This window comes from Prionailurus viverrinus, unplaced genomic scaffold (assembly GCF_022837055.1).
Source record: "Prionailurus viverrinus isolate Anna unplaced genomic scaffold, UM_Priviv_1.0 scaffold_38, whole genome shotgun sequence".
NCBI classification, from domain to species: Eukaryota; Metazoa; Chordata; class Mammalia; order Carnivora; family Felidae; genus Prionailurus; species Prionailurus viverrinus.
In genome coordinates, this window is record NW_025927606.1 from 2824226 (window position 1) to 2852029 (window position 27804).

At 58.6% G+C, this 27804-nt stretch overlaps 1 protein-coding gene across 7 annotated transcripts in view; it reads left to right on the forward strand.

Moving 5' to 3' along the window:
* The window catches only part of BANP (BTG3 associated nuclear protein), a 118975-nt gene that overhangs the window by 86172 nt on the left and 4999 nt on the right, over positions 1-27804 (forward strand). The window lies entirely within an intron of this gene.

Sequence of the window (27804 nt, forward strand, 5' to 3'; positions counted from 1 at the left end):
CGTGTGTGTCGCACATGGCGGTCTGTGCCGCAGCTGCCATCGTGATCGCCGTGTGTGTCGCACATGGCGGTCTGTGCCGCAGCTGCCATCGTGATCGCCGTGTGTGTCGCACATGGCGGTCTGTGCCGCAGCTGCCATCGTGATCGCCGTGTGTGTCGCACATGGCGGTCTGTGCCGCAGCTGCCATCGTGATCGCCGTGTGTGTCGCACATGGCGGTCTGTGCCGCAGCTGCCATCGTGATCGCCGTGTGTGTCGCACATGGCGGTCTGTGCCGCAGCTGCCATCGTGATCGCCGTGTGTGTCGCACATGGCGGTCTGTGCCGCAGCTGCCATCGTGATCGCCGTGTGTGTCGCACATGGCGGTCTGTGCCGCAGCTGCCATCGTGATCGCCGTGTGTGTCGCACATGGCGGTCTGTGCCGCAGCTGCCATCGTGATCGCCGTGTGTGTCGCACATGGCGGTCTGTGCCGCAGCTGCCATCGTGATCGCCGTGTGTGTCGCACATGGCGGTCTGTGCCGCAGCTGCCATCGTGATCGCCGTGTGTGTCGCACATGGCGGTCTGTGCCGCAGCTGCCATCGTGATCGCCGTGTGTGTCGCACATGGCGGTCTGTGCCGCAGCTGCCATCGTGATCGCCGTGTGTGTCGCACATGGCGGTCTGTGCCGCAGCTGCCATCGTGATCGCCGTGTGTGTCGCACATGGCGGTCTGTGCCGCAGCTGCCATCGTGATCGCCGTGTGTGTCGCACATGGCGGTCTGTGCCGCAGCTGCCATCGTGATCGCCGTGTGTGTCGCACATGGCGGTCTGTGCCGCAGCTGCCATCGTGATCGCCGTGTGTGTCGCACATGGCGGTCTGTGCCGCAGCTGCCATCGTGATCGCCGTGTGTGTCGCACATGGCGGTCTGTGCCGCAGCTGCCATCGTGATCGCCGTGTGTGTCGCACATGGCGGTCTGTGCCGCAGCTGCCATCGTGATCGCCGTGTGTGTCGCACATGGCGGTCTGTGCCGCAGCTGCCATCGTGATCGCCGTGTGTGTCGCACATGGCGGTCTGTGCCGCAGCTGCCATCGTGATCGCCGTGTGTGTCGCACATGGCGGTCTGTGCCGCAGCTGCCATCGTGATCGCCGTGTGTGTCGCACATGGCGGTCTGTGCCGCAGCTGCCATCGTGATCGCCGTGTGTGTCGCACATGGCGGTCTGTGCCGCAGCTGCCATCGTGATCGCCGTGTGTGTCGCACATGGCGGTCTGTGCCGCAGCTGCCATCGTGATCGCCGTGTGTGTCGCACATGGCGGTCTGTGCCGCAGCTGCCATCGTGATCGCCGTGTGTGTCGCACATGGCGGTCTGTGCCGCAGCTGCCATCGTGATCGCCGTGTGTGTCGCACATGGCGGTCTGTGCCGCAGCTGCCATCGTGATCGCCGTGTGTGTCGCACATGGCGGTCTGTGCCGCAGCTGCCATCGTGATCGCCGTGTGTGTCGCACATGGCGGTCTGTGCCGCAGCTGCCATCGTGATCGCCGTGTGTGTCGCACATGGCGGTCTGTGCCGCAGCTGCCATCGTGATCGCCGTGTGTGTCGCACATGGCGGTCTGTGCCGCAGCTGCCATCGTGATCGCCGTGTGTGTCGCACATGGCGGTCTGTGCCGCAGCTGCCATCGTGATCGCCGTGTGTGTCGCACATGGCGGTCTGTGCCGCAGCTGCCATCGTGATCGCCGTGTGTGTCGCACATGGCGGTCTGTGCCGCAGCTGCCATCGTGATCGCCGTGTGTGTCGCACATGGCGGTCTGTGCCGCAGCTGCCATCGTGATCGCCGTGTGTGTCGCACATGGCGGTCTGTGCCGCAGCTGCCATCGTGATCGCCGTGTGTGTCGCACATGGCGGTCTGTGCCGCAGCTGCCATCGTGATCGCCGTGTGTGTCGCACATGGCGGTCTGTGCCGCAGCTGCCATCGTGATCGCCGTGTGTGTCGCACATGGCGGTCTGTGCCGCAGCTGCCATCGTGATCGCCGTGTGTGTCGCACATGGCGGTCTGTGCCGCAGCTGCCATCGTGATCGCCGTGTGTGTCGCACATGGCGGTCTGTGCCGCAGCTGCCATCGTGATCGCCGTGTGTGTCGCACATGGCGGTCTGTGCCGCAGCTGCCATCGTGATCGCCGTGTGTGTCGCACATGGCGGTCTGTGCCGCAGCTGCCATCGTGATCGCCGTGTGTGTCGCACATGGCGGTCTGTGCCGCAGCTGCCATCGTGATCGCCGTGTGTGTCGCACATGGCGGTCTGTGCCGCAGCTGCCATCGTGATCGCCGTGTGTGTCGCACATGGCGGTCTGTGCCGCCGCTGCCATCGTGATCGCCGTGTGTGTCGCACATGGCGGTCTGTGCCGCCGCTGCCATCGTGATCGCCGTGTGTGTCGCACATGGCGGTCTGTGCCGCCGCTGCCATCGTGATCGCCGTGTGTGTCGCACATGGCGGTCTGTGCCGCCGCTGCCATCGTGATCGCCTTGTGTGTCGCACATGGCGGTCTGTGCCGCCGCTGCCATCGTGATCGCCGTGTGTGTCGCACATGGCGGTCTGTGCCGCCGCTGCCATCGTGATCGCCGTGTGTGTCGCACATGGCGGTCTGTGCCGCCGCTGCCATCGTGATCGCCGTGTGTGTCGCACATGGCGGTCTGTGCCGCCGCTGCCATCGTGATCGCCGTGTGTGTCGCACATGGCGGTCTGTGCCGCCGCTGCCATCGTGATCGCCGTGTGTGTCGCACATGGCGGTCTGTGCCGCCGCTGCCATCGTGATCGCCGTGTGTGTCGCACATGGCGGTCTGTGCCGCCGCTTCCATCGTGATCGCCGTGTGTGTCGCACATGGCGGTCTGTGCCGCCGCTGCCATCGTGATCGCCGTGTGTGTCGCACATGGCGGTCTGTGCCGCCGCTGCCATCGTGATCGCCGTGTGTGTCGCACATGGCGGTCTGTGCCGCCGCTGCCATCGTGATCGCCGTGTGTGTCGCACATGGCGGTCTGTGCCGCCGCTGCCATCGTGATCGCCGTGTGTGTCGCACATGGCGGTCTGTGCCGCCGCTGCCATCGTGATCGCCGTGTGTGTCGCACATGGCGGTCTGTGCCGCCGCTGCCATCGTGATCGCCGTGTGTGTCGCACATGGCGGTCTGTGCCGCCGCTGCCATCGTGATCGCCGTGTGTGTCGCACATGGCGGTCTGTGCCGCCGCTGCCATCGTGATCGCCGTGTGTGTCGCACATGGCGGTCTGTGCCGCCGCTGCCATCGTGATCGCCGTGTGTGTCGCACATGGCGGTCTGTGCCGCCGCTGCCATCGTGATCGCCGTGTGTGTCGCACATGGCGGTCTGTGCCGCCGCTGCCATCGTGATCGCCGTGTGTGTCGCACATGGCGGTCTGTGCCGCCGCTGCCATCGTGATCGCCGTGTGTGTCGCACATGGCGGTCTGTGCCGCCGCTGCCATCGTGATCGCCGTGTGTGTCGCACATGGCGGTCTGTGCCGCCGCTGCCATCGTGATCGCCGTGTGTGTCGCACATGGCGGTCTGTGCCGCCGCTGCCATCGTGATCGCCGTGTGTGTCGCACATGGCGGTCTGTGCCGCCGCTGCCATCGTGATCGCCGTGTGTGTCGCACATGGCGGTCTGTGCCGCCGCTGCCATCGTGATCGCCGTGTGTGTCGCACATGGCGGTCTGTGCCGCCGCTGCCATCGTGATCGCCGTGTGTGTCGCACATGGCGGTCTGTGCCGCCGCTGCCATCGTGATCGCCGTGTGTGTCGCACATGGCGGTCTGTGCCGCCGCTGCCATCGTGATCGCCGTGTGTGTCGCACATGGCGGTCTGTGCCGCCGCTGCCATCGTGATCGCCGTGTGTGTCGCACATGGCGGTCTGTGCCGCCGCTGCCATCGTGATCGCCGTGTGTGTCGCACATGGCGGTCTGTGCCGCAGCTGCCATCGTGATCGCCGTGTGTGTCGCACATGGCGGTCTGTGCCGCAGCTGCCATCGTGATCGCCGTGTGTGTCGCACATGGCGGTCTGTGCCGCAGCTGCCATCGTGATCGCCGTGTGTGTCGCACATGGCGGTCTGTGCGCCATCCGATTCTGTTTGCCTGTGGAATCCCATGCTGCCCCCCCACCTCGGCCTGATTCTCACTGCCCGTCGTGTTCGTGGCCTCCGATGACACACACACCTCGGGGGCAGGCAGGGGCACCACTGGTGGCGGCTGGAGGAGTTTCAGGGTCCGTCGCCTTTGTTCTTTTCTGAAGGAGACTCTGCTCTCTGATTGAAGTAAGCAGCGTGTGTGTTCACGTGAGGGGTGAGGTGAGCCGTGTGTGTTCGTGTAAAGCTGCCTTTTTCTGGCAGATCCGCCAGCTGCTCCTTTCTTGTTGCCCGTCTGTGGAAATTCCTTTTTGTTGCTGCATCATTTGGCCGGTTCTTGTTCGTACTGAGTTACCCTGCTTGTGACCGCTTCGTCTTTTAACTTCCCCAAAAACTTGAACAGAGAATGATGTTTCACAAGACACAGAAGAAGCCTCCAGTCACCTCGAGGTCGCTGACAGGGTGACCTAGAAGTGTGGCCGTGTCGCAGGCGGGAGCGTCCGTGGTTCACTCTCCCGCCCTCGCCCCCACGGCCCGTCGGCTCTGTCTCTGTGCACCGGCCTCCCCCGCCCGCAGGAGGACAGTGCCGGGGCGCGGTGGCTCCTTCCCCGCCAGACGTGGCCTCCCCAGTTTCCGCGTGATGGAGCCTTTTCCCGGCCTGGCGCGGGCGTTGGCATTTGGTTTATCGAAGATCGACTGGTTCCGGTTGTAGGCAGCAGAGGTGTTGAAAGGCCATCTCTGCTCTGCAAAGAGAAGAGCCTCCCTAAATTCCAGAAGCCCCCCGAAGAAAGTCCCATGTTCTTGTTGTTTTGGAGTTCACAGACCCACCGCCGGTCTCATTAGCTTCGCGTTCGGTTCTTACTTGGTAGTTCTGTCTGTCACTGGGAATCATTGTGCAGCAACGCCCCAGATCCTTCCAGAGCAGCTGAGAGTCAATCAGGGGCCAGAGCCCACGCCGCCCGGCCCTCTCGTTCCACTTGCTTCCCGACCGGGACCGCCGAGCCCCTCCCCATCCTGCTCCTGTGGGGCCGTGGTTGTCCTTGGTTTCGTGGATGGGACGGAGGGACACGTGTGCTGTGCTTTGCTGCCGCCGGTGGGCCCGTGAGGCCACGTCCAGAACGAGGGCTGGCACCTTTGTCGTGGCCTGTCGGGTCAGCTGCCCTGCGTTCGCACGGCCCCGGGCTGCGGGTCTGCCAGTGCCGCCCCCGCCCCGTCCGTGCTCGTCGGGCTACACGGGGCGAGATCCCAGTCCTGTCCTGTGTGGGGCCCCCTGGGCTTCAGCTCTCATGTGGCTACGGGGGTCACGTGAGAGTGCGCCTGGCGCTTTAGAGACACGGGCTTAGGGCGCTTGTGTCGTCCCCCAAGTGTGGGACAGAAGGGTCAGAGGAAGGACAGCTGACTTGCAACCTGGCGGAGAACCACAGGTTTAGTTGGAAGCCGCATTCCGGGGGACGGTCACGGCCGAGAGCAGGTTCCAGGCGGCCCCGGGCCAGGTGGCATGTTCACGTTTCCTATTCTCTTCCCAGCTGTTCCTGGCTACGTGCGATGACCACTTCCTAATCCTTCCTGATCTATTTTGGGGGGAAGCTAGATGGCCAGGTTTGTTGGGGTTGAAATTAAAATGCAGTCGTTAATTCTGGTCACGGGCTCTGGGCAAGGGCGCCTTCTGGGAATGCGACGGAGGAGCCTCAGCGCTTGTGGCCCTGTTTCCGGTGCTCCCTGGTGTTCAGAGAGGCACTTGGTTGGGCTGGTTCCTGCTGTGCTGATGTGTGTCGTCCCCAGTCTGAGCACAGGGCCCGTGGGGGTGCAGGTGACTTCTTGTACTGTTCCCGGCTCAGTGAGCACTTCGGGGCTAACCTCTCCTGCTGTGGGAACGGAGAGCCGTGAACTTGGAACGGTGAAGTGCCGGGAGTGCCCGCGTGGTACTTGGAACCGTGGGATTTGTTTGAGAGGGTGGGCCTCGTGTAGCAGATCAGATCGGGAGCAGAGAAATGTGGAATTCTCAGGAGGAAGCCGGAGCCAGTCCTGCCCCGTAGCGATTCACAGGATGCCAGCTGGATGTGTGGACGAAGCACGGATAAAAGTGTGAGGCACGTGAAGTGATCTCGTGCTTAAGGGATTTCAGTTTCCTGAGTTAGCGGTTGGTATGACGGGAGGAGTTTTAATTCCGTGTGGATTTTCAGAAGATTCTGAAAAGGGAAAACAGTTCTCAAGGATTCAGAGCCCTAGGGTTGCCGTCTGCGGTGGGGTGGAGGAGACGATTGGGATGCATTTTAAAAGAGAAACGATGGCCTTCCTCAGGTCCTGGGAGCTTTTTCACGGAGCGACGTGCTTACGCAGGCGGACCCGGGCTGCCTCAGGGAGGCGCTCTTGGTGCGGTGGTCGTGCCCACCCGCGCTGGGCCTCTGCTCCGGGTCCTTCCCGCTCGTCGGGCCCGTCCTTCCTCGCTCACTGTGGCAGGTGGGCGGCCAGGGCACGTGGTGGAGCACATGCGGGCCCGCGGGCCACGCGCCCGTGTCCACGGTGAGAACGTGGTTCTGCACCGCGGCTCTCGCCCTCTCCCTCGTGCGCACGCACGGTCGGAGTGGGCTCGCAGAATGATAGTGGCCTCACGGCGTGCTGATTGCTTTCACGCTTTTTATTCTGTCCTGTTCTTTCTGGTTTTTTTTTTTTTTTTCAATCTTTTTTGAAGATTGGTTGTGATGGGACACATTAACTCGACTTTGTGACCGCAGTTTGAACAGGACCAGAATCGATGACCACTGATGTCACTTTAAGAGCTAAGATGTTCTGAGTTCTGAGTTCTTTTTTTTTTTTTTTAATTTTTTTTTTTTAACGTTTATTTATTTTTGAGACAGAGAGAGACAGAGCATGAACGGGGGAGGGGCAGAGAGAGAGGGAGACACAGAATCGGAAACAGGCTCCAGGCTCTGAGCCATCAGCCCAGAGCCTGACGCGGGGCTCGAACTCACGGACCGCGAGATCGTGACCTGGCTGAAGTCGGACGCTTAACCGACTGCGCCACCCAGGCACCCCTAAGTTCTAAGATCTAAAGTTCTAAGATGTTGTCATTAAGTAATTTTTAAAACATTCACGATTACATAGCGTTTACGTCGTGAACATTAACACATCTTTCTTTTCGTGTTTTGAAAAAAGATAATTAGATAAAGCAGTGCGTAGAAAGCTTATGCTTTTTTTTTTTTTTAGAGTCTCAGTTAAGTTTAAGAAAAACGATGGTGAACACTTGAACTCCAAACTCTTTTTCAGCATACTTCTGAAGCCACCTCATCTACTTCAGGAAAATTGGGATACTCTTGGTACTTGAGCGTTAAAATGAAATCTTCCCGAAGGAGTCAGGAGTTGCCTTTCATCGTCCAGGAGCCTCCACCTCCAGTGCCGTGTCACCTGGCTGCCCCTGTCGCTGGGTCTCTAGGCCTTTTGCTGCTCACGCGTCGGTGGTGTGTCCTCACCGCGACTGGGGGCTCCCGGGGAGGGGCGTGGAAGAGCTCCTCCTGCCGAGGAAGCAGGGCGGGGTCTGGGAGAGGGGCAGCCCTGTCCTGGAGGGGCAGTCGCAACTGGTCTGTGCCGGAAGGCCCAGCTGGGAGCGGCGGTGGGGGTCAGGCCGGCCTCTGCCAGCGACAGGGGGCCTTTGTCCCGCAGCTCCTTCTGGACGTAATGTGCCTGAATCTCCTACTTGCTCTTGGTCGGAGAAACCTGGTGGTTGTGGGGCACCCCCCACCCCCGGTCGGCCCTGTGGCGCTGTCTAGGAGAAGAGGGCAGTTCTGGCAGAGAACGGCCTGTCGTTTTGTCAGTTTTGTCGTGTGTGTGTGTGTGTGTGTGTGTGTGTGTGTGTGTGTGTGTGTGAGAGAGAGAGAGAGAGAGAGAGAGAGAGAGAGAGAGAGAGAGAGACGTTATTCGGAAGGCTGTGTACTTAAGCATTAGTTAATTAGGAGATACTCCGTTTCTTGTTAATATTAATGCCATGAATGAGCTTTTTAAAGAAAGAGTAGCTGAACCTGATCAGTGAAAAGCAATTTAACTTAGAAATTTAGCTGTTCAAAACGAACAAAAATTGTTTGTTACAGAAATGCCGCACGGGGTTTGGTCCTCTTAGGGAACCCTCGGCAAGTAGAAGGTGAGGTGGCACGAGGCACTGTGTTTGTGTGACCGAAAATCCCAGGTGGGGACCACAGTGCTGCCGACACAGGAGCTGGGGAGGAAGTGGCTGAGAAAACCCCCAGGCCCGTCTTTAGCAGCAGAGTCCCTAGTAGAGTGAACCTCTCGGTCAAGGCAGCCTTTTTTACGAGCGTCAGTGAGCCTTGCTTCTGTCCCTGCCCCAGGAAGCTGAGCCCGGCAGGCATTAACGAGACGGCCCTGGAGCACGTAGGCCGGTCACAGTGGCCACGGCGTGGTGTCCGGCTCGGGCCGAACTCCCGCTTTGTCGGCCTTGCCCCTCCAACATTGTGTAGACGTTTTAACCTTGGCGAGACATTTAAAAAAATACTTTCAGATGAGTAACACAGGATTCGAGTTTGGCCCGGTTTTGTGCATTAGTTAAGAATGATGCGGTTGAAAATGTTTTAGGAGTCACTCTTAAATTCTAAGAAGATTGTGCCTCGGTGTCTGTCCTTTCGCCGTAACTTGTCCTGGCACAGGCAGTAAATTCCAGACTTTTGTCGCATGGCTGTCTGCATTTCGTCGTCCAGGAGCCTCATTACCTCCAGAGATGTGTCAGCCTGTTTTGTCCCGCTCCTCGTGATGCCGGCGCTTGTCTGGGGCAGGGCGAGGCCGTGCGGGCTCGGGACTCAGGAGGACGGCGCTGATCTTGAGGAGAAGGGACGTTCCCTTTCCACACCGCTGCCCTTCCCGTGAGCAGACCTTCCGGGAAGCAGAGGGGCCTGTGGCCAGGAGTGTTGTTTGGCTTTCTGACTTTGAGGCAGACGTCCCAAGGTGCCTCGTAGATGTGGACTTGAAACTTTCTCAGGTTTGAATGTGAGCCTCACAAGTGGGGCCTGCCATAAACAGTCCCCATGAAGTACAACAGGTCGGTGTTCAACCTTGGATTCTGATTGATTTATGTGATTGAAGCCCGGGCCAACTCACGGTAGTTTTCCAGCTCTTCCAATCAGTTGGAAGGACAACTAAAAAACTGTACCCAGCTTAAGAGATTGCAGTGCGGTTGTAGAATTAGACCTGGGAGTACAGACTCCGTGCAGAGAGGTTCAGTTTGAGTAGAGCAGGGAAGAAGCGGCCGAAGACAGAGGGCGTTTGTTCTGAAAATGTTGTCAGTGTCGGATTTGTTTCCGCAAAACGAGTTGTGATTTGAAAGTGTCAGGTATGGATGCCCGCGGCAAGCGGGACAGATGGTGGTGTTGTAGGAATACAAGCCCGCGTGGCGGACCCCCCTCTGCTGTGGGTGTTGGGCGCCGTCAGAGTGGGAGGCCGGCCGGCTTGGGTGCCATAGCAGAGGTGGGCGTGCTCTGAGGTCGCTCGCTCACTCGAGTCGTCAAGCTTCCCGCCATGTGACTTCATACCAAGACTGGACATCGCCTGTGACTCATTATGTTGCTAAACCGAAAATGCTTTATTTTCCCCTCTTAACTTCTCTGAAGTTAATTGTTTTCTTGGGAGGTTAGATTACATCAGGCATAGGAAATGTGTTGTTTCAATCAGAGCATATTGTAATTCTGCTCAAATTGAGAACATTCTTTAGGAGAGCAATGGGGTCCCTTGCCCGCCAAGCATTTCGGTTACGTTAACAAGGATGTAAATCTTGTCTCTTGGGTTTCCTCGGGTAATTAAGGCAGAGTCAACTGGGATAAAGGCAGTTAAATATAGGCAGGGTGCTTTTCAGTTAGTATACGTACCGCTTTTGAGACACGTACTTGGTGACGATCGCTTGAGAATTTTAAGTCGCCAGTGGAACAGAGTCAGTGGTTCATCTGACTTCGTCATGGAAGTGCGGATGATGGTTGGACAGGAAGGTGCTTGTGTTCCTGCAAATCGCGGACATTGACTGGCGTTGGCACGGCAGTTACAGGAGAGTCTTGGTCTAAATCTGCCAGAATTAGAACCGGTCGGGAGTGAGTCGTGATTCAGTTGCCTGAAAGTACAAACAAGCAGAAATCCATACGTCTGGGTGCCTGCGTGCATGCGTGCATCTATTGTATTTTAAACTATTTGACGCCGGTTGCGGGTGCCGAAAACCTGAGAGTACAAGCGTAGGCAGGAGGACTTTCCCCTTCCCCGTGCGAGGAGTCGACCCGTCACTCTTGATTCAGTCACCTCCTGCTCTACGACAAACGGCCTCAGACCTCGGGGCTGACGACCACGGCTGGTCGTTACCTTCATGACTCTGGCTTCGCTGGGTTCTGCACCAGGGAGCATCCCTGGGGTCCTGGGGTCTGAGGAGGGCGCCCTGTTGAGGGTGTGCTCCTGGGGCCGGAGCTGGCCCGGCCCCTGGCTGGCAGCTCGGGCCCCACGGCATGCTGGCAGCGTTCCGAGAGGAGAAGTCATCGGCATTTGAGGACTGAGGCCGTTGACCCTGCTCTCCTTGGCGGTCGGTGTGGAACGTCTGTGCCGTGATCGTGGGCTGGGAAGGATAAGCTGTGAGGTTGCCTGCAAAGAGGGTCACGGCGTCTCTCGGCATCCATCCTGTGCCCAGTGTGGCTGGACTCTGAGCCCCTTAAAGGCGGGGCCCATGTTGTGACAGGGAGGGACCCTGCCCACGTGCACAGTAGGCCTGTGGGAAGCGTGGGCTGCAGGGGCAGCACTGAGTTATGAGCCCCTGAATGTTTCTATGGAGACGTTTATGGGGTGAATCACGCAACACGCTGACGCCCCCAGAAATGACCCTGCCTGTTTAGGCTGATGGGTTGTGGGTTAGTCTGTCAACACCAGTGTCACGACCTCGGGCAGACAGAAGCCCACTCGTGTGGCGTAAATCCACACTGAGAAAGTTTGTGTGATTTGTGAAGGTGTGCTTTGTTGGGGCAGCTTGGCTGATGATAAAAGTTGAGTGCATTTTTGTAATTATACGTTGTGAAACACTTATTCAGCTGTTGAGATAGTCTTAAATTTTTTTTCTGCGTTAAAAAAAATTTAGATTAAAGAAATTTTTGGGGGGGGGGTTGCCTGGGTGGCTCAGTCGGTTGAGCATCCGACTTCGGCTCGGGTCATGATCTCATAGTCCGTGAGTTCGAGCCCCACGTCGGGCTCTGTGCTGACAGCTCAGAGCCTGGAGCCTGCTTTGGACTCTGTGTCTCCCTCTCTCTGCCCCTCTCCCACTCATGCTCTGTCTCCCTCTGTCTGTCAAAAATAAACATAAAAATTTTTTTTTTGAGAGAGACAGAGTGCGAGCAGAGAGGGGGCAGAGAGAGGGGGAGACATAGAATCTGAAGCAGGATCCAGGCTCTGAGCTGTCAGCATAGAGCCCGACATGGGGCTCAAACCCACGAGCTGTGAGACTGACCTGAAGTCTGATGCTTAACCGACAGCCACCCAGCAACCCTAAAAAATAATAGCTTTTAACTTTGTTTGTTTCTGAGACTTTTTTTTTATTCTACTCATCTTGTTTCTTTGGGAGTTTAAGAAAACAAAGCAGAAGCCTAAACATGTATTCACGTGACTAGAAATAATGCTCCAGAAGGAGCATGTTTGTGGGTAATTGGCTACCGCTGCTCGCTGATCTCAGATTCTTCTTGGAGCACCACGTCTGTGGCTCCTCTCTGCTTACTGGGTTCTTCAGCACCCAAGGACAGGCACCCATTCCTGAGAGGGCACTGGTGCCTCTTTGCTTGTAGTTAATGCTAAGTTGTTATTAAAGACCAACACACAACCAAGAACCAGAAGTTAGTGGTCACCGACCTTGAATGTACCATAGCAAGGTTCCCCATCGTATGCAGATCACCTTTAGAAAGCTGGCCGTGCCTTGCCATCCAGAGCGCCATAAGGAGCGAGCCGTCTGCCTGCAGTGACTCAGGCACCCTTTCTGGAGCTGGTCACGTGTTTTCTCCTGTATCAGAACCTCTCTCGCAGCACGCCTGGTGAGGAGACGAGATTGCACTCAGGAGCTGGGTGAGTGTTAACGTGTGCCTCACACACGGGGTAGGAGACCCTGGCCCCTCCTGCACTGTGCAGGGAGGGGGGCCAGGGGTGGCTCTCGTGGCTCCTGGAGCCCCATCCCGGCCCCGTTCTCCAGAACACCGTGAGCACCACCAGGGCGACACGACTCCCGTCCCCTCCACCTCCACGCGCTCTCGTGCGATTGTTGATTTTCTTGAGCTGTGTTCTCATCTGTGCCCTCTCTGCCCTTTCTGGCCCTGCTGAAGTGACAGCTCTTCGAACTTCTGTTGGGGCCGAGACGATTTGAGCTGTGGAAACGTATGCGGAAAGTAAGGGGCAGACGCACGGGGGCCGTTTCTGGTTATGTGTGCGTTGGGTGGGCGCTTGGGCGCGGGGCAGAGCTGTGGAGCTGCGCAGTGTCGCTTCCTGAGGCAGGCTGCACGTACAGCTTAGGATTTGGATCCAGCAGGTTCGGATTTAGGAAGATTGAAATACTCCCTTGGGACCCATAAGTCTGTTGCTAGGCAATATCCTGTGTGTTGAGACATTCAGACCTGGGTCAGTTATGTCTCTACACGTGGGAGATCTTCAGCCACGTGGGGAATCTTTAAATTTAAAGGCTTGGCCTTTGGTCACGTTGCTTAGACCACGCATCACAGAACGGTTAGCGCCGTGTCAACTGTGTGTCGGGATACCGGGTTTTGTTTTTCTAATAGTTGTAGTTAACATCCTCAGATGCGCGTGAAAGCGTTTATAGACGTGTATAAGCTGACCGGCCTCAGTTCCCTTGCACACCTGGAGAATTCTTTGTTCTCTGCGATGACGAACACACCACACACACATTTCCTTTATACGAAAGCGAAGCGCGTCAGTAGCCTGGGCTCCTCTCGCTGCGTGTTTGTGACGTAACTTTACCGACATCCAGCGGCAGGCGGACGCTCTTCAAACTCTGCACCTCTCTTGGCTTTGTTGGCATGTGTATTCCTCCTTATACTTGAGAAGTGAATTTCCGTAGCTTTCAGAATGTTTTCTGCGAGACGAGGCCTTCTCAACCCAGCAGGAGAAGAGATGGGAAGTATTCAACATTTTACGTGGCATAACTTTTTTTTTTTTTTTTAATTTTTTTTTTTTTTTTAATTTTTTTTTCAACATTTATTTTTGGGACAGAGAGAGACAGAGCATGAACGGGGGAGGGGCAGAGAGAGAGGGAGACACAGAATCGGAAACAGGCTCCAGGCTCTGAGCCGTCAGCCCAGAGCCCGACGTGGGGCTCGAACTCACAGACCGTGAGATCGTGACCTGGCTGAAGTCGGACGCTTAACCGACTGCGCCACCCAGGCGCCCCATGGCATAACTTTTTTTATGGAGTGGGTGAGGAGAAGTGTGTATGTGTTGATTGTATTTGGCGTAGGTGCAGGTGTGTGTGCAAAAGGCGCATAGCAGATGTGTGTGAAGGTGAGCACACTGTAGGTGTGCAGGTGTGTGCGCAGTAGGTGTGTGTGCAGAAGGTGTGCGCGCAGTAGGCGTGCGTGTGATGCTTTCCCGTGTAGCAGTAGCAGAACGTTGTGTTTCGGGAGGCCGCGGTCCGCTTTTGCTGGCTTGCCACGCCGGGGAGAACAGTCCCAACGTCTCACGTACAGGGCACACGCTGTGTCGCTTCACTTCTAATAAAAACGTTCCGTTCAAGAAAATGCGTTTCTGCGTTGCATGCCAAACACTCACAGAAATCTTGGAGAACCTGCGTAGCTCAGGGAATTCATCCCTCACGGGAAAGCCTTCCCTAACTAGAAATGGTGGAAAATATAATTGAAGCCGTAAAGGCCAGAAGCGGCGAGTCTGGTGTTGATTAGTTCCAAAAACCTCCTAGAGAAGTCACGGAAACAAGCACGCCTCTCCTGTCGCCTGGTTGAGGAAGCCTGGCCGGCTGGCCACGAGAGGCTGTGGGTCTGTCACCCTGTGTGAGGCGGCTGGCCTGGAGGGGCAGCGGGGTGGGGCCCCGGGGTTCCCTGCTGCTGGCTCCAGTTCTGCAGGAGCCCTTCGGGTCCCCGGCAGAGGTTTGTCCTACAAAGCAACACGGGTGCAAGTGGGCACAGGGCACCCGAGAGCTCGTCCTGGAGGGTCTTGGTCTCTTGTGAGCAGCACGGACAGTCGTTTCAGGCTTGGGGACGATGCGTCGGTGATGCTGGCTGTCGCTTTAGGCCCGTCGTGTGTCCTCTGACTGTCACAGACAGGTCGGTCTCGCGCCGGGCAGTGGTCTGGGTGGGAAGGATATTGACCACGTTTCGCGAGAGGTTGGATGAAGTGATTATTTAAATGTAGTTTTACGGTATTTTATGAGGCTGAAGTGTTGTCGTCTTTGAGGGGCTCAGAGAAGTTGAGGCCGAAGGAGCTTTATAACACGCAAAGCGCTTCCAACCGTGCGGCCACACCGTGTGCTGGTGGAGTACTCACGGTCCTCCCCGAGCCCCTTTGGTTGATCTCGCATCAGAGTTTTGTGACCAGTCAAGGGAGGGGTCTTCAAATCAAGGGCAGGCCTTCCAGTCAGTTTCGCATGTTTAAGAGGTTGAATCAGATAGTTTTAATACCATCAGATCCATAGATTTTATTCATTTCTATTCTCTGCAGCACTTCGTACGGTATTGTTATCCGTTCTTAATGAATATTGATGAATGAATTCAGTAATAATTATTCCAGATTAGCTCTTAGTTAATTGTAAGATGTGCGGATGGAAGGCATTTCCAAACATTTTGGAGCTGTTTAGAAATGGAACATATACTCACTGATGATTTTCATCATGAGTAATAGCCTGGAAACGTATGGGAGAATACTTATCTAATGCTTACAGCTCAGTAGGCTGAAAAGTTGTGACTGCTGAGTAATTGCAAAATTCTCTTTGGTGGGATCCAACTTGTGGAAACTTTTGGGCATGAGGGAGGTGTGGTGATTTCTTTACGCTTTTCTCTCACCATCTTTTTAATGTCTCTGTTTCTCGCTTGCGGGCCTGCTGTGTCACGGGTGGCACGTTCACGTGACCGGTTGGGCAGCCGCAGTCCACAGCCGGTGCCCGTGTACCGGGCGGTTCGGCTAATGACGCAGAGCAGCCGGGGAGCATGTGAAGGGTTCTTTAGGCCCGAGACTGCCGTTCCAGGAGCCGTTCTAGTGGGACGGCTGAGAGGAAGCCAGGTCACCACCGCAGCCCTAGGAACGGAATTTCTGAATTTCTGCTAGCAGTGAGTTGGGTGGAAGGTGAGACTCTGGAAGCAAGATGGCCACTGATACCGCTATCATTGGACAGAAGTTTCCTTTCTTCCTCATCAAAGAGGTTGGGAATGAAAGAGGGACACCCGTTCGGACATTCCATCCCCCTTCTGACCAAACCTGGCACTTGCCTCGTGCAAACTCAGGTGCTCTGACAGGCCCCCTTGCGTGAAACCCGAGCCTGTGCCCCGGCCTCCCTGTGGAAGGAGAGAGCTTAGTCAGTGGAGAACGTTCTCGGGAAGTCGGGTGGGAAGGCTGCCGTCGGCGTGCTGTCGGTCTTCAGGGTCTGGGGACCTTGGGAGCACGTGGTCATCCTGTGGGACGCTGAGCAGGGAGGAAGCAGGGCCACCGAGGACCCACCCCCCGGCCGTTGTGACAGCGAGAGGCTTGCCATGTGCCGAGTCTTGATGGGTAAGAGTCAAGAGCCCGCCTGGAGTCACACTGAGCCCTTGACCCATCAAATGATGAGACTACTACAGAAGAGAAAGTTTTTTTTTTTTTAATGATTTTAATCTTTATTTTAGAGAGAGAGACAGAGCACAAGCAGGGGAGGAACAGAAAGAGAGGGAGACACAGAATCAGAAGTAGGCTTCCAGCTCTGAGCCGTCAGCACAGAGCCCGACGCGGGGCTCGAACCTGCTGACCGCGAGATCCTGACCTGAGGCGAAGTCAGATGCCCAACTGACTGAGCCACCCGGGCGCCCCCAGAAGAGAAAGTTTTCAAGCACAGTAGAACTTCCCATTTGTTTTTAACCCACTTTGAGAGTGAACCGCTGAGTATTCAATCCATTGTGTGTTCATGAGGAGTCTTTGATCTAGAAATCCTAGATCCATTCCGACCACGGTGCCTGGTTAACAAATTCACGCTGCTGCTTTAATGGTGAGCTGAATAACTTAACAGAATCCTACGTTGTCTCACTCACTGGCTCATCTTGGGTACCTGAGGGACAGTGAGAACGCGGGTCCTTTGCTCCCGCATCAGGAGCCTGTGATGTTTAGTTGTCCCGCTGGCAGAGGGGCCGGGCACACGGGACCACGCGGGCCGTGTCTGCAGATGCGGGAGGCTCCACTCTGGACTCCGTGAGGATTAGGTTTAGAAATTTGCGACGGTCCGTAGCAGGGCCGGTGCGAATGCCAGTGTTAACGCTTTGCACAGTTCAAGGGCAGAGGTCGGCTTCTGACCCGGTAACATCACAGAGTCAGCGTGGTTTCCACCCTGTTCTGAGCAGCCAGAAAGGTTCCTGGTTTCCTCTCACACAGGTGAAAAGGGGAACACCTGGAAACACTTCGTGAAACACCACCGTGTCTCTTTTCTGTCCTCTTGAGGATCGTCTGTAGTTCGAAGATGAAAGGGGCAACACGCCGCGGGGTTCGGGTGGGAGAGCGAGTGTGACATCCGAGACCGTCAGGCTTGCGTGTGCGCGTGTGCGAGCAAGAGGGAGGCAGGGAGATGAGCCTACTGAACTGACGGCTGCTCCGTGCACAGCATACATTAAGGAGGTGGAAAAACGATCGAGGAATTATTTTCTCGTGCAAACAAATACGGTCCCTTACTTTCAAAATCCAGGCCATTATTTCGTGTTGGCTCCCAAAGTAAAACAAAAGCTTGGACAGCGACCCAGACTGAGTTTTAATTCTGTTTTTTCCTCTGTGCCTCTGAGCGTGTGCAGTTGCTCTCACCGGCGGTTCTCGCTCCCCGTTTCTGCGTCACGAGTCGTACACGGCACTCGGCATCAGGGACGGTCCCGCGCCCACCGTCGAAAGTTGGCCTGAGCCCTGAGTTGGGTGCTCCAGCTGGAGAAGAGTGAAGATGCGTGTGTGCGGCTGAGTTTGCAGCGGAAGCCTGGGGAAAGGTAGCGGTCAGGGCGCGGACCCACGCCCCCCGTGATGGCTGCTGCTGCTTGTCCGCGGATGCAGCCGCTCCCCGGGAGCGGCGCCGGTAGAGTGACACGCGGACCGCCTGGGCCACACGACCAGACGCTGGACACCGGGTGCGCCCGTGGTGTGCAGGGGTCTCGACGAGGTTCTGAGAGGGGCCGGTTAGTGGGCGGTTCGCTGAAGTAGGAGGGGAAACCTTGGCTCCTTAAAAATAGGCCTTCGTCGGGGCGCCCGGGGGGCTCCGTCGGTGGAGCGTCCGACTTCGGCTCGGGTCGCGATCTCACGGTGCGTGAGTCTGAGCCCCGCGTCGGGCTCTGTGCCGACGGCTCGGGGCCTGGAAGCCGCTTCTGTTTCTGTGTCTCCCTCTCTCTCTGCCCCTCCCCTGCTCATGCTCTGTCTCTGTCTCTCAAAAATGAATAAACGTTAAAACAAATTTTTTTAAAAATAGGCCTTCGTGGGGTAACCAGCGGGTAAGTCTTTCTGAGAGAATTTTCTTCCATTTGGGGTGACGCCCCGTCGGCACCCGAGGGAGAAACGGTCCGTGATCAGAGGTGTTTCGGCAAACGCCCCGTCCGGTGGCCGTTTCCGCCTCTCAATTAAGGCTGAGATAGCAAGGATTTAGCTCAACGGTCCTCCTTAGCATCTCAGAGGCCACTGAGGCCTTGAGGGTCCCAGGCCCACGTCGTCCTCACTGTTTCCTGACCGTCTCAGTCACCCACACGTGATTGGATCAGGCTGCGTGGTGCGAGGGGGCGGGGGGCGGGGGGGGGGAGTCGGCGGAGCTGTGCTCTGAGCTGCTTCTGTTTGCTCGTGTTTCTGCTGGCCTGCGGTGCTGAGACAGAAGTTAGCCTCGGAGGCTCTGCTTCCTCCCTGGCAGAGTGCAGCTGATGGTGACAAGCAGGGTGACCTCCGTGCCAAATGCCCGCACTGCGGACTCAGGCTGGGGCCCCCCGCCTGTCCTGCTGCCTTGGCGCAAACTCACTGGCTCTGATGGGCCCGCTCACCTTTAGGCTGAGCGATGATTGACGGGGGCCCTTCTGATGACCGAAATGTTACCTATGTGATCCGATAGCTATGGGCAGCGTGCAGGACATCCTCGGGAGAGGACACGCTGGGGCCGGGCAGGACGCTGACGTCCCTGGTTAGTGGCTGCTCTCCTGTGGCTCCGCGTGGGTTTGGCCAGCGCACAGGTGCCGGGGGAAGGAGCCCAAGCTCCACGCCTCCCTCTGCTGATCCGCCCTGGGCCGCGGCCCAGCCGCGCCCTCAACCAGGGCACGGCTTCCGCTGCGTGGACTCCCCTCCGGAGGAAGTTCTCCTTGCCATCCGGTTATCTGTGGTGGTTTTCCGTCTCCAGGGCACGGTGGTGCCGCGAACTCAGCCCGTGCTGTGCGTGGTGGAGGAGCACGTGGTCAAGTAGGATGTGCCCTCGCTCCTCCTGAGCGTCCGCACTCTCCTCTGCAGAGGCAGCCCGCCCCCGGCCAAGTGTGAAGCTGCTATTTGGGTGGTATTTGACTTGGAGAAAGCGGGGAGAAATGCTCTACGCTGGAAGGTAACACGTTCGCGCTGCGTCTGACGCCTGGTGTCCGTTCGCCTCACCTCAGGTGTCCCCTCCACCGGGCTGTTCCGTGTCAGCGTCCTGCAGATGATCGTGGTCCCGGGAGGGCACGGGTGGGCCAGGATGCAGGTCCCTGCTCCTGCTGAGTTGTTCAAGGTCGACCCTGCAGACCCTGGGCCACGACGAAAAGGCCCGTGTCCTTGCCTGTCTTTCGTTGTCCGCTTTCTGAACCCCGGAGGCCAGAAACGAGGTGTCGCACATCAGAGGGCTGAGACAAACTCTCTGTGACACCCGTGGTCACTGTGCTCGGAGAGACCTTCTTCCTGGAGTTGGGATTCAGGGTCTTGTCGGAGGGGTTTTTCCTAAGTGGAACTTGAGGTGCGTGTGGGCGAGGTCTTTGAGGAACATCGAAGAGCACGGTGCGTGTCTGTGACGTTCCTTCCGTGTAAAAGTCCTGGAAAATCGGCCCCGGTGGGTCTCGAACCCAAGGCTGATGTATCAGAGGTGCCCGTGGGTCCACTGGTGGGTGTTCTCTTTCACAGCCGTCTCTGAACTCACCCGCAGCGCCTTGGCTGCCCTCTCACCCGGCTGGTCTTCTGGGGATTGGACAGTTCTTAAAATTGCGTCTCCTGAGGGCATCTTTCCCGCGTCCCTGGGAGGAAGGGGAGGGCTGCCCGCTGTCTGCCTCTGTCTGCCCGTGGGCGGCTCTGACTACTGCCGCAGACCCTGATGTCTCACAGGCCCGGAGGCTGTTGGTCTCACATCAGGAGCCTCTGCCCGAGGGTCGCACCGCCTTCCTTGGCACACGCGTACGGAGGTCTCCCCCTCCTAGAAGGGCACTAATCACGTCTCGGGGTTTCACCCGCCTGACCTGATCTCCGGACACCGTCACACGAGAAGTCGTGGCTTCGACATAGGGATTTGGGGCGGGACACAGACACTCATCCCGTAGCACCTGGTCTATTCCCGAAAGGATTTGGGACATTGTGACGGATCTCTGGGGGTTTGTGGCTGCTTGTCCTCGGACGCTCGCTTGTGAGCAGACAGTAGTCCTCCCGTACCTCACTTCTTCACCCTGGAGTTCTCAGACGCTGCCCCCAGTGTCCTGGGGGAGGGCTCAGGCCCAGGAGGGAGCAGGGTCGAGTGTTCGCCCTGTGCTGGTTCCGGGAGGAGCATGCCCTCAGCACATGGGGGGAGGTGCCTCTTCTGCAGGTTAACAGGGTAACGAGAGCTAGGTCCAGAACGGGCCGGTTCCTAATGGAAAATTGGAACGTGACTGTTTAAGAGACCATCGCTTGTTTTGTCTTGATCTTGCCGGGTTCCTCACGATTGCCCTTAAGCAACGTGAGCAGCTTCAGAGTCCCGCCGGCGTCCAGCTGGTCTTGTCCGCAGCCCGGCCCTGCCGTCGTCTCGCCCGTGTGCCTCGGCCAGTGGCAGCTCCCGTGCGCCGGCCGTGTCCGTGGCCCGCCCGGACCCCCGTGCCTGTCTGCACGCTCGGGGGCCCCCGGCTCTGCCAGTGGGGAGAAGCCTGTGGGTTGGCCCTGTGGGAGGGCCGGGGAGAAGGCTGCCCCCCGAGCCACCCGGAGGCCCTGCGTGTGAGCGCCCGGCAAGGGTGGGGGACAAGAGAAGAGCCATCGGCACTTTCTCTGGAAGGAAGGGGCCTGAGCTCCGTCAACCGGAGACTTGACCGGGCGGCCCTGGGCATGGGGTTACTGTGATCCAGCCGAGGGTCTGAAGGTCGGGAGTCTGTTCCCGAGCTACCACCCCGCGATCAGTGCCCCCCACTGCGTGGTTTAGACAGCAGTGTGCTCTCTCACAATCGGGCGGCCTGAGGTCTACTGTTCATCGGGGCTGTGTTCCTTCTGGAAGCTCAGGGGGGCATCTTGCCTGCCGCTCCTGGGGGTTCCAGGCATCCCTGGGCTGCGGCCACATCCCTCCACCGCCTCCTCTGTGGTCACGTGGCACCCTTCTTCCCACGTGGTCCAAATGTCTCTCTTCTTAGGAGGATGGGTACTTTTGGATTGGGGCCCGCCCGACTCCCATGTGACTTCTGCTTATAGCTTAATCTCATCCTCCCGGATCCTGGGTCCACGTTTTATTTACTCGCTTTTTAAAGTTTATTTATTTTGGGAGAGAGCGTGCGCAGGGGAGGGGCAGAGAGAGAGGGGAGGAGAGCATCCCGAGCAGGCTCCACGCTATCAGCGCGCCATCAGGGCCACGTGTGGGGCTCGATCCCACGAACCTGAGATCGTGACCCAAGCTGAAGTCAGACACCTAACCGACCGAGCCGCCCAGGTGCCTCCACTTTTACAGGTCCCCCTTACAGGTACTGGAGCTCAGGATGTGGACGTTCCTTTTGGGGGACACAGATGGACCCGCTGCGTCCCTTCTCGGACCCACGTGCCCTCGAGGTGTGTAGCGACCGGAGGTCCGGGCCGCGGAGCAAGCCGCTGTGAGGTGCCGGCGTGCGGTGACGTGCTGGTGCGGCGGGGCCTTGGGGAGCGGCCTGGGCCTGCCCGCCGTGTGCGCGTGGCCGTCCTTCGGGGAACACGTGGGGACGTGTGGCGGGGGCCGTTTTGCATGTGCCTCCCGGTGCCGGAAGTCAGGGTGTGCTTTGGGACCGGGCTGTGGGGTCGGGGCCGGACGGGGGCGAGTTGTCCGTCCCTGGACGTTCTCTGCTTGGTGTGCAGTAACCCTGGCTCAGCAGAGAGAGCCGTTTCTGAACCTTGCTTTGCGCAGAACGAAGACGTCACGCCGACTGGGGCCGCGGCACCCGGTGTGAGGCACGTGCAGGCGCGCGTTAGCGGGCAGCTTGTGTGTGTGCCTCCTCCGTGACAGACTGTTCGCGTCTCCCTGCGGACGCACGTGCGCCTGTGACAGACAGGCACCCGTCCGGGTCTCGTCTTTCCCTCCAGAGCCTGCGGGCCGCACCCTCCCTGTGCCATCTCTGGCTTCCCCGGAGCTGGCAGGTGTTAGTAGGCATTTGCAGCTCCCCTGAGACACAGATGCTCACAGACGCTTCCCACAGAATTGAGCCCAGTAGGAAGGTGGCATCGCTCCTTCTAGTTCTTCCTCTGGCCACACGGTGAGCACAGCGAGAACTTTGCTTGTTCCGTGCAGTGAGTTTCTAAATCAGTGAAGTGACCAGAGCCACGGGAGCGGGAGCAGAAGCAGCGTGCGTGGCCGTGGCTGCCGCTTCAGCTCGTCATGGTCGCAGAGTGTGCAGGTTGGCGGGCCGGGTGCCCCCAGGCACCCCTCCCTTTCCCGAGTGGGTGTGACCGTCGCTGCACCGGGTTGACGAGTCACGAGATACACGGAACTGTCTTCTGTGTCGCCTGCTCCCCGTCCACCCCGTGCGCCCCTTCTAGAAGCCAGGGGCCTGGGACCCACGGGGAAAACTGGAGGTCTTTGCACTTGACTTTGAATCATTACCCTCCCCAGCCCCCACCCCCCACCCCGCCCCAGTCTACTAGGAGGTTGTAAGACACGTGGTTAAGGTTTGTTCCCAGGAATGCTGTCCTATCTGGAGCGACGGGGGACGTGTACCAAGTGTCTCCAGACGTCCGTCTCTGCTTTACTGTGTTTCTTCGGGGTTTGCTTTGCTTTCTCCCCAGAATGCGTTGGAGGTTTGGGCTCCGATGCCGGAACAAGCCGCAGAGCAGGCGGCACAGACTCTTTATTGCTGCCTGCCGCCTAGCGTCCTTACGTGAGCGGGGTTCGGACGCCGGCCCCTGGGGCCCTCCGGCCCGCAGGCCTCCGAGGAGCTTTCTCTGCAGGTCTGAGGAGTGATCCCGGAGGAGCGGTGTTCTGCGTCTGCCCGTGACTCCCTTCTGTCGGTGCTCATTTCTGACCGTCTGCTCACGGCGACTCGGTTCACGAAAGCACTCAAAACGGAGCCTGGGAAACAGGAGTGTTCCCGTCAGGGGTTTAAAGGCTTAAGGATGATCATTTGTTTCTGGCGATTGCTGTGCAAAAGTATGAGAAAGATGTGGGGCTGGCGGACCTCCTGGCCGGTGGTGCTTGGGGACATCCTTGGGACAGGCTGACGGACCTGGTTCTCAGCTCCTTGTTTTCCTGTCACCGGGAAGCTACTTCTTGCCTTCACATTTAGATTTGAAAAGATTGCTCTCCCTGAGTCTGTTTCCTTAACAAGTCGGATGCCAAAATGAACGACAAAAACAAGTAAGCGACTTTGCGTTCCAAGACACCTTTGGATTTCCTGGCCTCATCTTTGTTCCTGGCCACACACACTTAATTAGTCAGAAGTGGGTCTTAGGTTTTGTTTTGTTTCATCTGAGCACATTCCGGCTTGGATTTGGAATTTTGTATCTAAACATTACTGAAAAGTCCTTGGACTTTTTGAGTTTATTTTAGGTTTGTATCTGTTTTGTATTATTTCATTTGGGCACTAAACAGTCTCACAGTTGGCACCATATAGAGGGAAACCGGATGGGTGCCCTTCGAAATCCGGTGCTCTTGGATCCAGGAGTCCCTCCGTAGGCTGCTTCAGACGCATCCCCTATGCCATTAATGGTCCCTCGTCTGCCAGTGACGGGCCTGTCTCACTACCGTGGGGCTGGGAAGGCGGCAGGTGCGTGCGTTCTCCGCGGGGTGGCCGCGGGGTGCTCCCAGGTCAGCCGCAGGAAGCCTGGAGGGATGCTTTTGGCTGCTGGCCTGGGAGCTCGCTGCATTCCTGTTAGATTTTTCTACATTCCCGACCCTGTTGGAAAAGACCACAAACACCAAGGTGGGAAGGAGCCGGGAGCTCACCATCGGAGACGTCCCGCTCATTCTAGGGCAGGAGGGAGGCGGCGGTGCTGGGCTCTCGCCCCCCAACAGGGCAAGGATGGGCTGCGCGCTTGCGGTGGGTTCGTGGTGGGGCGCCGTGATCCGTGCGACAGTGGCACGTGACCTCATTTTTGCTGCTCTGTATTTTCGATTTGACATAACTAGGCTTTATTCCTCACCAGTGTGAAAGCAGGTCCAAACGTACACATCATGTCTCCGCCTGCTGTGTGTTTCAGGCGGCTGCTGGAGCTTTGAGCTGCTCTCAAACCATGGCAGGCAAATGAGATTCTTGTGCGATTGATTTCTGTAGTGTTTTTGCTTTCACCCGCTTCACGTGAAGTGTGTTATCCTAGTAAATCACAGCTGTGGCGGGGGCACGTGACAGAGCGGACCGTCCCCTGCCCGCTGGCCTCCTTGTGAGTGGCTCCTGCTGAGAGCCTCCCCGAGGCCCTGTGGGGCGCCACCTGCCGGGCCCTCTCCTCTTAACCGCTGTCTCTGTGCCTCTCTGTATGCCCTGGTCCCGGCCTGCCTTGCGCTGGTCACCGACACCTTTCTGTGCCCTGACTGTGGCCTGGAAAGGAGGGGTCCTGTCCCAAGCCCCACTCGGTTAGTGCGGCTCAGTCTTTGGTCGGCAAACGGCGCTAGGTGAAGGGCAGACTGATAAACTCGCCGGTCGGTGGGTTTCCCTCCTCGTCCCACAGGGGTGCCGGCCGGTCAGTGGTCGTGAGCTGCCCTCTGTGCACAAGCTCGCGGAGGTTCTTTCGAGCCTGCTCTTAATAAACGTGGTCCGATGCCTGGGAAACCGGTGATCTGTAACTTGGCCGTCCTCCGGTCCGACCTTCTAGACCTTCTCCTCCTCCGTCCTCCCTTCAGGGCGAGAACAGACCGCCGTGTAGGTCCAGGTCGCGGATGCTGTTTTGTGGCCCCGGGTGAGACGAGGCCCCCACGTCTGTCTGCCGGACCGCGGTGTGACAAGGAAGCCCTGAGAGGCCGGCTGGCTGGGCTTGGGAGGGAGCTCCCCACGGGCAGAGCAGTCTCTTGCCCGCCCCTTCCCCCCTGTGTGTTTTCTCCCTCAACCTCCCCTTAAGAGAGCTTTTCCAAATTTTGAGGACTACCTGAAAAGCGTCGCAGATCGCTTCTGTGTGGCGATGTCTCTGCCCGTGGCAGAGCCCCGGCCGGGGTGCCGATGTGTGTGGAGGTCAGCCCGTGGTGGGGGACGTGCCCTTCGAGGAGCCGAGTGTAGCTGCAAGGGAAGCCGGTGAGCAAGGCCAGGCCGGGGCGGGGGCCTGGGTCCCGGGTCCCGGGGGCGCCGTCCCCACCCGGGGCTGCTGGAGGTCGGCGTGCGTGAAGCCGGCCTGGAAGACGCTCTGTGATCCGGGTCTCGGTGGAGCCTCCCCGCACAGCTTTCTCCGCAGCCAGCCCGGCTCCTGACGCAGCCCCCCAGCAGCCTTTCCGTCCCCTGTGGTCCCCCGAGAAGTTGTCCCCCTGCGGGGCTCTTGCCGCCTCCCTTTCTCCTGGGGCAGCGCGGCGCCCCCTTCCGGCCACGTCCCCAGCCCTTGGCTTCGAGGTCCCCGCGGTGAGCAAGGGCAGGGCGCTAAGTGCCCGGAAGGCCTTTCCCACCAGTCCTGTGCGCGTTGGCTCGGACTCATTCCCGACTCGGCCGTCAGGAGCCACCAGTGCGGGCACGTTGAGGAGGTGTGGTGTTGGGAATGAAGTCTCAGGTGGAAACGTTTTCCTGTCTTTCCTTTCACTCGCCAGCCAGGCTGGGGATGTGCCTCCTTCGATACCATAAGGAAGCACGTTCGATGCTGCGGTTTCTGACGTTCCAGTTCTTGCGATTTACTCAATCGTGTGGCTCGTGTGAAAAGTCACCTCGTTGGCAGTGCTGACAGGGAACAGTTCGCCCTCAGGAAACCGTAACCTGCCCTCCATCGAAGGGGTGGTGGCTCACGGCCAGAGCCAGAGTCAGACGGAGCCTCTCCTGGAAACGGCCCCACGACTGCGCGGCTTTCATGAAAACATAGTTGCGGTCTGACCCTAAACCGGCATATTCAGGGATCTTTTGTATCGCGCGGTGGTGACTGCGTTACCTCATGCTTTAGCTCCCGGGTTTCAAAATGTTGTGTGGTCTTTAAGTTCAGTCTGGGGTGCAGCAAAACCATGCTAAGTGGGGCTGGCTTCGCTGCACGGGTCCCCCGCTCCGGCCCCTCCTCCCGTCTTCTCCCCCCACCGAAGGGCACCGAGGACACCGTAAATGTCTGTGCGGCTTTGAGAACTTACCACCAAGTGCTTTTCGTCTTTTCCCCCTTCTGGTCTAGCCGTCGTGAGGCCGAGTTGCCGCCCCTGTGCGAGCCCTCCCCTGAGCCACACACCTGTTCGCGTGACTCCGCCAGTTAGAGGAGAGGGAGTGGGGGCCACCCCTGCCACGTGGGGGGGTGGAGGTACGGAGCTCAGCAGGACCGGGTCCTCTCTCTGACCGTGAGCAATCTGGTGGAGAGTAAGTCTCGGGAAGAGAAAACGTGAATGCTACGGGGTCTTTGGTTTTCTCTGGTTTTTTCAAACCCTTCTTTCAAACACTCGTTGGTACAAATGGCTCATGATTATGGTGGAAGAGGAGCCGTCGTCGTTGTTGGGTCAGCCCTTGGAAGTGGGAGGCCAGCTCCTTGGAAGGAGACGGCCGAGGAGAGGCCGGCGTGTCGTGCGAGTGTCCTGTGGCTGCGGTGACCGGTGAGCACACGCCTGCAGGCTCACGCCGGAGGCTCGTTCTCTCACGGTCTGGAGGTCACAAGCCCAGTGTGGGCTCATGGGGTTGCGGTCACACTGTCACGGGGCTGGCTCCTCCCGGAGGCCCCAGGGGCGAATCGTTTCCTGTCTGCCCCAGCCTCCAGGCCTGCCGCGTCCTCGTCCCCCGTCCCCCGTCCTCCAGGCCAGCGGTTGGCCCCTCTCTGCCCCTCCGCAGCTGGGAAACGTGGTGTGTGACGTGGGGCCCACCTGTTGCCGCAGGACACTCCCTGTCTCCGTGTCCTCGCCTTTGTCCTGCCTGCAGGTGCTTCTGCCACGTCTAGGACGTGGTTAGGGTTAGGGTTAGGATCTGGGGGGTTCATCTTCCTGGCACAGCTGGCTGGTATTAGAACACGACACTGCCAGCAAGTGGTTTCTGAAGACACACGAGGAGGGGTGGTTGAGAGCCGTCTGCCGTCTTCTTTTCTGAGAGTTGAACTCATCTGTGTTTTTCCAGCGGCGGACGCATTGTTACAGAAATAGAACTTTTGCTCGTCAAAAACTACAGTGCCGTTTATAAACCACGGACTGTGTTTTTATACAGACTGCTGGAGATCTGTATCCGAGCCCGCCTCTCCCGGGCTGAGCAGCCCCTTCCTCTCTGTCAGTGCCCTCGCCCTCTTCCTCAGCTCTGACCGCTGGTGCGGGAGGCAGTCGGACCGGTCGGGAGGCACGGTCATTCCCGCCCTGCTGTGGACCTCCGGCAAGCATCCGTGATCCCGTGGACGCGTCGTTTGAAGGGGGGTGGGATACGACCCCCGGTACAAACACGCACGGTTCACGGCAGCTCCCTCGTGAACGCAAAGCCACAGATGCCCTCAACCCTACCTCCCCGTCTGGCCTGCGGGGCAGCGAGGCGGTGGCCCACCTGCCCAGCTGTTGTGTGGGCGGGGGGGGGGGGGGGGTGGGAATTGGTCCTGGGGGTGGGGTCGCTCACGAGTGGTGGGGTCACCCAGAGCCCATCCCCCGGGGCCTCATCTGCCCCCTCCTGTCGGCACGGCCCACAGTGGGTGTCCCGGGGACTCGGGGCCTCCCGTCCCCCGGGGATTCCCCTCCATCAGCGTCTCCGACCTCCCTCCGGATGGCAGCTCCTCACCCTGAGCCCCTCTCCGCACCGCCCGCAGCCGTGGGGTCCCTGACTCAGGCACGTCTCCGCTTTGCTTCATAACCGCGGGCGTCCGCTGCCCCGTTTCTTTGTGTGCCTGGCTCTTGAGCACTCTGGGGGCTCCCGGCGGATGCGGTCGAGGACGTGCCGCCGTTTTCTGTGCCCTCCAGGCTGCCTTCAGGCTCTGCCCCCGAGAACCTCAAAGAGCAGTGGTTTCTGGGAGGTGTCCGGGGCTCCTGCCTCTGTCCCACGACCCTCTGCCTCCTTGCCC